The sequence below is a fragment of the Hippocampus bargibanti genome, linkage group LG05 (genome assembly GCF_051943395.1).
Source record: "Hippocampus bargibanti isolate YZ-2025 linkage group LG05, ASM5194339v1, whole genome shotgun sequence".
NCBI lineage: Eukaryota > Metazoa > Chordata > Actinopteri > Syngnathiformes > Syngnathidae > Hippocampus > Hippocampus bargibanti.
The window spans coordinates 11,974,398-11,983,258 of NC_142738.1; the positions used below are offsets into that span (position 1 = coordinate 11,974,398).

At 40.4% G+C, this 8,861-nt stretch overlaps 1 protein-coding gene across 1 annotated transcript in view; it reads right to left on the reverse strand.

Annotated features, from left to right (window-relative positions):
• The window catches only part of LOC148897957 (tumor protein p53-inducible protein 11-like), a 45,552-nt gene extending 40,620 nt beyond the window's left edge, over positions 1 to 4,932 (reverse strand). Inside the window, exon 1 of the mRNA XM_088997235.1 lies at positions 4,773 to 4,932. The gene's annotated coding sequence lies outside the window, so the exon portion shown is untranslated. The remainder of the gene's footprint in view (positions 1 to 4,772) is intronic.
• Between the last annotated feature and the right edge of the window lie 3,929 nt (positions 4,933 to 8,861).

Consider the following 8,861-nt stretch of genomic DNA (forward strand, 5'->3'; position numbering starts at 1 on the left):
TTGAGTGAAAAGGACAAAAACCATGGCACTGGAGTGGACAAATCTTTGCATATCGTCAGACAGTGAATGGGTTAATGCCAGAACGAATCTGGAGGTACGACTATATAAATCCGTTACCTGTTAGGGGCATAGTAATGTCTTAAAAACACAAAGAAGTGGCTTGGACAAGCAATGGCGAGATCAATTGACCTGCCTCAAGCATGTTGAGGACGGCATGCACCGCTCCCCAACACAGCAGGCGATAGTTGCCTCCCTAAACCAACTGCACGCTGACACATTAAAAAGACATTCACAAAGCAACAGAAGAGAAGAAATACAGTATATTGAAGATATAGTACCTGAAAGCACTCAACCAATCAAACTACAAAACCTAAAATACAGTAAAGTCTCGTTATATCGATATTCAAGGGAGTCCGAAAAAATATCGATATAACCGGGACTATCGATATATCCGACCCTGTTTGCATGTAATTTTCTCCGTGCGTGCATAGAAATAGTATCGATATAACCGGGACTATCGATATATCCGATATCGATATAACGAGACTTTACTGTAATATAATTTTGATCGAGTTGAAAAAATGTGTTTTTCATTTTACAGAGTACACTGCAGCATCCTATTGGACACAGACTTTGAAGGCTGAAATAATCTCTCTCAAATAAAAGTGGTTCCACCACAAAAGCTATGAGGCCATCATTCTCCTGTGCAAGTTTTAATGAACAAATTATTTATGATGATAATAGTAATATTGTTATTAGAAGACTGAAAGAATCTTTGTTGTAAAAGAAAACGAGTCTGTTGAATTCACAGGACACATGGACGTCACAGCACATGGTGAGGTACGACCTGTCCCCTCAATTTCAGCCAGGAAAAACCCTATGTACGGAAAAAAAACATATCTGCGAGGGAAAAAAAACCTGGCAATTTGGAAGTGAGCATTACAATTTTAGATTAAATCATAATAAAAAATCTCACTCAACTGTATTGGGAGCTCCACACACCTCTCACTGTACTATTTGACTGCACAAACATGTTTGCACATAGCTGTAAGTGAGTTCAATCGCAATCAGCTCTCGTTACGTCAACTAATCAACGGGATCTTCCTGGTCTCCAGGCTAAATTGTAATCAGGGTTATTCCTGTGTTCAAAATTAATTTGCTGCCGTCCAAATAATTCAAATGATTAGCCCATTGGTAAGCTCTGCAGACAATTTCTGAAGGTTTGTTGGAGGAGGGAGATATTTAAAACATGCAGTATATTGGCCCTCGATGTTCAAAGCGCGCTCGTGTGCCATTTGCTTTTTGGCGTAGTAAGCGGGTTGGATCACCCCCTGCCTTCTTACTCGCCGTATTTTCTTTTATTTGTGAATAAACATCCTGCTTGGGTAGTACGTGTCTGTTTTGGGATCCCAAACATTCTACTACGTTCCGACGAGTCAGCTGCCGTCACTCTCGCTCGGAACGTGACAGCTACGGATGACTCGGCTACAGGATGTTCTTTTCTCTTAAAATATCTATCCAATGACACTTGCTCTCACGCCCACAGTCACATCACTAGATTTCACAGCCTTCTTATTCTTTAATATCGTACTGATCGTAGATTTTGCCATGCTGTATTCCCTCGCCAGATCAGACACTCGCCCACCTCCTTCATATTTTGCGATTATTTCTTTCTTAAATGCAATAATTGTACGCACTACTTTTCTTTTGTCACTTTAAGGCATGATTAGGGGCTAAAACTCTTCGTACACCTATATTAAACGCTAGAGCAAAACGCAGCACGTCCGCTAGCGACAACAGTTGGTCACGAACAGAGCGATACACCCGTGCGCCGCTCAGCTCCCCACCCTCGCGTACGCACTCACGCGTCGAATTGGCGTTCGAACACCGATTGATGTTCGAACGCCGAAGCAAGAATATCTCGAATATTTTGTTCGAACACCGATTTGTTCAAACAGTGAGGCGTTCGAGAACCGAGGTACCACTGTATTCTTTTTTTCAAATAGTTAAGACGATAATACAGCAACAAAGTGAAATGGGGGTTGTGAACTGAAAAAGAAAAAAATGAATACAATTTCACAAAGTAGCTTTTGTGATGTATTTTTACATTTTTAAAGGCAACTTCAGGATGGATGTATGCCTTTCCAACCCAATTAGGAAGACACCTAAAGGCGACACTGTCAAGCCAGACTCTGTGATCGATTAGAAATGGTATTCTACTTATGGATAACTCACAATAACTAGTCAAGATGCACCTTGTAATATTACTGTATTCGTTAATGGTTTCACTGGAACCAGAATTAGTATTATTGGATTTCATCAACGTGAAAATAGTATGTTGTCATTTCTGAATATTAGGGTAAAGGTTGTAGTCAAAAATGTTCATTTCAATGTACAGGAGAGCCTTATCTTTATCAGAAAAATTTCTTTACTGTATGTATTATTTTCCACACTATGCCTTGCAGATTAATTTTTAATCAAATACAGTATAATGTTTTTGACATTGTTTAAAGTTCAAGATTTTATAAATTAGTTTGCCTGGACTCCGCTTTGAGATGTATTTTTGTCGTTTCCCGCATGTTATGATTGGCACCTGTTTGACCCAAGCCACCATCTTGAGTTCATGGTTTGTTGTGTGTTATACACAATGAGCTAAAAAAAGTATTGGTTCTCATTCAGAAAACACGACAGGGCTGAGCTTCGGAATTGGGGCTTGCAGCGTGATGAAGGTGTTTGGTGAAAGTGCAGCAGCGGCAACATTGCTTAACTGCTCTGAGGACAAATCATGACACACCTGAACTGCAACAGCGCCTCTCATGATGCTTCTTGCATACCCCCTTGTCATACCACAACAACCCTCCATTGCTTGGCAAATAGAATTGCTCAAGAAGCGCACGTGCACACACGCACACACACACATGCTCGCACGCGCACACACACGCACGCACACACAGAGACAGCGAGACAGACAGCGAGACAGACAGACAGATAGATAGACAGACAGAGAGACAGAGAGATAGACAGCCAGAGAGAGAGACAGACAGCCAGAGAGAGAGAGACAGACAGAAAAAGAGACAAAAAGACAGAGAGACAGACAGACAGCCAGAAAAAGACAGAGAGAGAGACAGATAGACAGACAGAGAGAGAGACAGCCAGCCTTCTACTGAGCGTATTTTACAAAGATTCCACCGCATATAGCTATATTTTACGTTTTAAGACTCGCGCTGAATATTCAGGAAGTCTTGTTTTTGAGTTGGTGACGAGTCCGTACGTGACGTCACTAAAGGACCGCCCTTGACTGTAAAAAACACTATTATTTTCTTCCATAAATAATTGATCTCAACCTCTGAACAGGTGAAATACGAAAAAAACAAGCCAGCGAATTGTATCTCCATGTGTTGATTCTCTTTAGGCAGGGGTTGTTAGTGGCCCTTCACAACCTTTAAAGGACAACCGACGTCTCCGGACAAGTTGTGTCCATAATTTGTAAAATGGCTTTAAATGACTTCTACTTAGCGTATTTTTACAAGGATTCCACTGCATATAGCAATATTTTATGTTTTAAGACTCGCGCTGAATATTCAGGAAGTCTTGTTTTTGAGTTGGTGACGAGTCCGTACGTGACGTCACTAAAGGACCGCCCCTGACCGAAAAAAGACGGATTGTAGCGGTCCTTCCATCACGTCAATGTATTTTGCTGTACTTGTTCGGTCTGGGGACCTCATGTTGCACCCAAAAGCCACCAGGAGGCCAGAAGAGGGCGTCCAAGCTCCATATAAGGAATTTATCAGCCTGTGGAAACGGAGGTGGCCATAGGAGGTCGCCATTTTGTGCCTCTTTTTTGGGTGAGATTTCCCCCCAATGTTGCCTCAAAATGGCACAAATAAATTCTTTAATCGATTGCAAACATGTATGCTTTCCTCTTCAGAACTATTTGAATCATATTTATAACTGGATGTGTAACAAGAAAGCATATTCTCAGAATCTGAAGCCATTGTTTTGATTCACTAGCAATGCAAGACGTCTTGGCGTGACGTCACGAACCGGGGGCGGGACTTTCTGAAAATGCCCAATTTGCAGTTCAATTTTTTGCAGATTTTGGACACTTTAAGTCATTTTTATTGGTGTTTTGCATTTGACTAAAAATATCATACTGCGTGTTTTGGGTATTTTAGATGCTATAAAACGTTTTTCTTGTGTCAGTTTGTCAGTTATTACAAAAAAAGTGACAGCGGTTGTCCTTTAAATTATGCTGTTTTTTCGCTATTTGGTGGCTGGCAACAACTCCAAAACATATTCAATGATTTATTAGCGAAGCTTTAATAACAATATTGCACGAGCCGGGCGTTATGCCAAAGTCAAATTTGCATCAACAGGGCGGGGTGTCACCGTTGTGCACGTTCGTATGACTTGGAATATAAAAGTAACGGTTAAGTTTAGAAGATTACAAGAAGGACTCAAAAGTCGTCTTCGTGTAGATATGACTTGTCCCTATCACACAGTGTTATTTGATATTATTTCATTAAATTTGGTGAACGCTTTACACTCGACGACTTGGTACATGCTGATACATTAATTTCAACAGCACAGTCTTGGAAAATAAAAACAAATAAAACAGTGAAGCAATGTTACATTCTCGTAGGTCGGACTCTCCACGTTTTTTAGCTAACAGTCAGTCTGAGACGTTGACGGATACACAAACGTCGCTCGAATCACCATAAAGTCGCATTTGAGGGAAAAGATTTCTTGACGGATAAAGACATGAAACTTACGGGTTAAGGAGCGAAACAGAGTCCGGAGTTGGGTTGAAGATACGCGGTTGTCGTTTAGTGTCGCGAGTGATCCCCGCAGACAGTGAGGAGGAACATCGCCGCTCTGAGCTTTTTTTTTCAACACGACCTCCTCAGCCAAGAAAGCCAGCCACGAGCTCCCTCTTACCGTAATCACCAAACTTGGATAAACACGCCGAAGCAAAACCTACCGTAACAAACACAAGCGCGCCACCACTTATAAATTATTACTGAACCGTCTGGCAACTGTGAATTATATTACGGAAGAGGATTCGGCCAATTGAAGAAAAAAAATAAGGTTGGCAAGATTCTCACTTTAATCTCAGAATTCTGACTAACTCATTCACTGCCAGACAATGTGTAAAAATGTGTCCACTCCAGTGCCAGGGTTGTCATTGTCACTCAAATTGCAGGACTCACAGATTATTGAGTTTTAGGACTACATAAACATTCAATTTAGCATTAGAAACCTTAGTCTCTCTTCTTTCATCTGGAAGCAAAGAGTTAATTCCTAAATTATATTGGTCTGGCGGTATCTGAGGTTGAAATGGGGGTGGCTGTAAAAAATACAATACAATACAATACATAAATGCTGATTTATATAGCACACAACAGCTAAAGCTGGAACAAAGCGCTAACATGGATAAAAGGCAAATGCTGCCCTCTCGTGAAAGGTGAAAACATTACTTGCGGTCTGACCAGCGCTTTATCGGCACCAACAAGAAAAAAACGAAACCCAAACACATTCGGTAATGGCGCCCCATGTCACACTTTTTGATTCCTGAAGTCATTCGGAAACTGCATCGAATGAATTAAAATGAGAATTATGACTTTATTCTCAGAATTTTGACTTTAATCTCAGAATTCTGATTTTGTGTCGTGTGTGGAGCTATGAATTGTGGTGAGAACCTTAGCGTGTGGTGTGGCTTGGAGGAAAGGACATAAAGTCGTCACATCGCGACTTGTTGCTTGGCTGAGGAGTGTTGTTTCACTTTGGGAGGAGCAGAGGGTGAGTAAGTGTGTGTCGTGTTTGTTTCATTTGGTGGCTGTGCTGTATATAGTTTACATGTTATTCCACTTCATCAAAATTACAGATATCGAATAGGAAATCTTGAACAGGTTTCAAAATTATTCTTTTGGGTGTTGTCCATTTCCAAAAATCACAGAGGGGAAAAATCAATACAAACCACAGCATAATCTCAGAAGATCATCTTTGAGACATTTGATAATATGTTGACTTTATCTGGAAGGTGGGGGGCTCAAATGCACATGGATTATCAAGTCTCAGTCTCAGATGTCTGGGCTTCTCGCCACACAGCTGCTCATCTTTCTGTTGTCCGATTTTCTCTTTGCGGAGAAAATAACAGCATCAGAGAAACTCGGTGAGGTGATAATAAAACAAGTTCTTTGACAGTGAACCAAGGTGCTGAATTTGGGGAAGGAACTCAGAGGAGTGAAAGTCAGAGGCAGAATTATAGTAATACGTGTGTAGGTGGCAAAAGCTGTGTACAGGTTGGGAGCAGGATAGAAGTCTGTGTGATGAATAAGACACTTTCTATCTTCATGGTAACATGTCAAATACAGTCACGGCAACATGATTTCAACCAAGATTTGAATGCATTTGGAATGAATATGTGCATACACCAGGTTCTATCATGAAGACATCAGCAATCCAGAACAGAAACTGTGATGAATTTTGCAATGTTGAGAAAGGCCGGCACAACAAGTGGAATGGGAATTAAATGTTATGAGCCCTGATAACAACACTCCGTGTCTGAAAATCAATATGAGCAACTGAAGGTACAAAGAAGGAGACAGTACAATATATGCACCTGAGGAAAAGGGGAAGTCAACACTGCAAATGGGAAATGTCTGCTTTTTTTCATTGAAACTCAAATTTATCAAATTTGTCTTGTGTCAGGCCCCTTTCACTCTAGTGCAGAAATATTCTTTGACCAGACCTTTGCAAACTTACCTGTATAATAACCATGACCTACAACCATCATCATTAATTATCAAAGTGGATTATCAGTTCTGCAAAGTGTGGGGCTGACATCTCTGCCTGTTGTGGTTGTGCATCATTTCACAATAAAGGTCATTCAGCTGCCTCATACTCATCAGAGCCCTCACTGCTGTCTGCAGAAAGTGCAGGTCAGAATGTGGTTACACAAACAAATGTAAATCCAGTTACTTTTGTCAATAGAACCTTGTGGATGCAGCGCTGCGGTCTATGGAGAGTATTCCTGTAAAATGTTCATGATACACTCGGATACAGCACATATAATTGAATCTCATGTCATCTTTATTTGAGACATCCTACGTCCACAGGCAAACTGTTAAAATACCCCCTCTTGTTCGTGGGGGATTAAATTACCTTTGATTTTTTTAAAGCATAACATATTTTTTGATTTGGTAAGTGTATGTCCCACAAATGGATCAATCATTACAATTTCTCTTCAGAATTTCCAGATGCCGACATGGTGTTATTTAAAAAGCCGGCAGGTAAAATCAACATCTTCATCTAATGCAGGGGTGGCAAAGTTATTTTTTGCCGCGGGCCACATTGTAGTTATGGTTTCCTCTCGAGGGCCGTTATGAATTTAGGGAACCCATTAGAATGTTTAAATCCCTTCAAATATTACATATAGAGCACACAGCAAATTAATGAATAACTCGTTTTCAAATCTGAAGTAAAGAATAATGACTTTTATTGTGGTTGACATCCAAAAATATGAAATTTTGACTCAGATTTTAGCAATCATCATGGAATTTAACAAGTTTGATTTGCTTTCGCGGGCTGAAAAAAATGATGTGGCGGGCCGGATTTGGCCCGCGGGCCTTGACTTTGACACCTGTGATCTAATGAAAAAGATTATTTAAAATGATCACCGGTGGGGGACTGATCATCTCAACAGGAAGGTCGTAGAAAATCAACAGGGTAGAAAGAAAGAAACAAAGGAAGGAAGGAAGGAAGGAAGGAGGGAAGGAAGGAAGGAAGGAAGGAAGGAAGGAAGGAAGGAAGGAAGGAAGGAAGGAAACAAAGAAAAAATGAACAAACCAACATTGCCTGGTGAAAAACAGTGATGCTGATACTGTAAACACAGGGAAAGGAGAAAAGGTATTTCTGGGAACATCATCACAGATGGAAGCATCATTCAGTGTTAAATCGTCAACAAACACCAGAGCTCCTATAGATAGATAGGTTGAACATCTTTGGAGGCGAGCATAGTGACGGTGGTGAAATTTCACGTTAATTATTTTCCTTTGCTTTGAAATTAATCATGCTGCCTTCCTTCAGACCCTTGGAGAGAGAAAAGCTGTGACTAAACAAGACAAACAATATTATTTCCAATGAATCACTCTCCAAAGGATGCACTATAATAACGGAAAGTAAAAATGCTCTCTCAACTCCTAAAATGGCATGCAGCTAACATGATATCTCACCTTCAAAAATAATTACAGTATTTTCTGGACTATAAAGCACACCTTTCAACAAATGACATACAGTGGGGCCTTGGCTTACGAACTTAATTGGTTCCCAGACAGAGTGTGTAAGGCGAAAAGTGTGTATCCCAAAAATTAATTTCCCATAGGAAACCATTAAAATGAGAATAATCCGTTCCCAGGTCTCCATAAAATATAATTTTCAACTAAATAAGCCTTAAAACTACACACAACATACCTTATTCTGTGTATAATAAATGTGCTATTGTATTGTAATGAAAGAAATACACTGCACTGTATAATAAAGTCACTTTATTTACATGTGTGATGGTCGTTGATGGCTCTTAAGTGACACCTGTTGTTTTCTTGTAAGGTCTTACGAAACGGAGGCATCACATTATCATTCATCATGTTGATGATTCTCATTGCCAGTCTTTTCTGGATGGAACTGTTCAATAACTCTCACTTGATGCTGCAGCGATCTCCTCCTCCTCGCCCTCAGATGACAACTCCTGAATGGCTTGCTTCCGTTTGTCCTCTTGAAGGCAAATCAAATCGTCTGTGTTGAGGACTTCATTATGGTCAGCAACAAGCTCCTCAATGTCATCTGCATCCACTTCGAGTCCC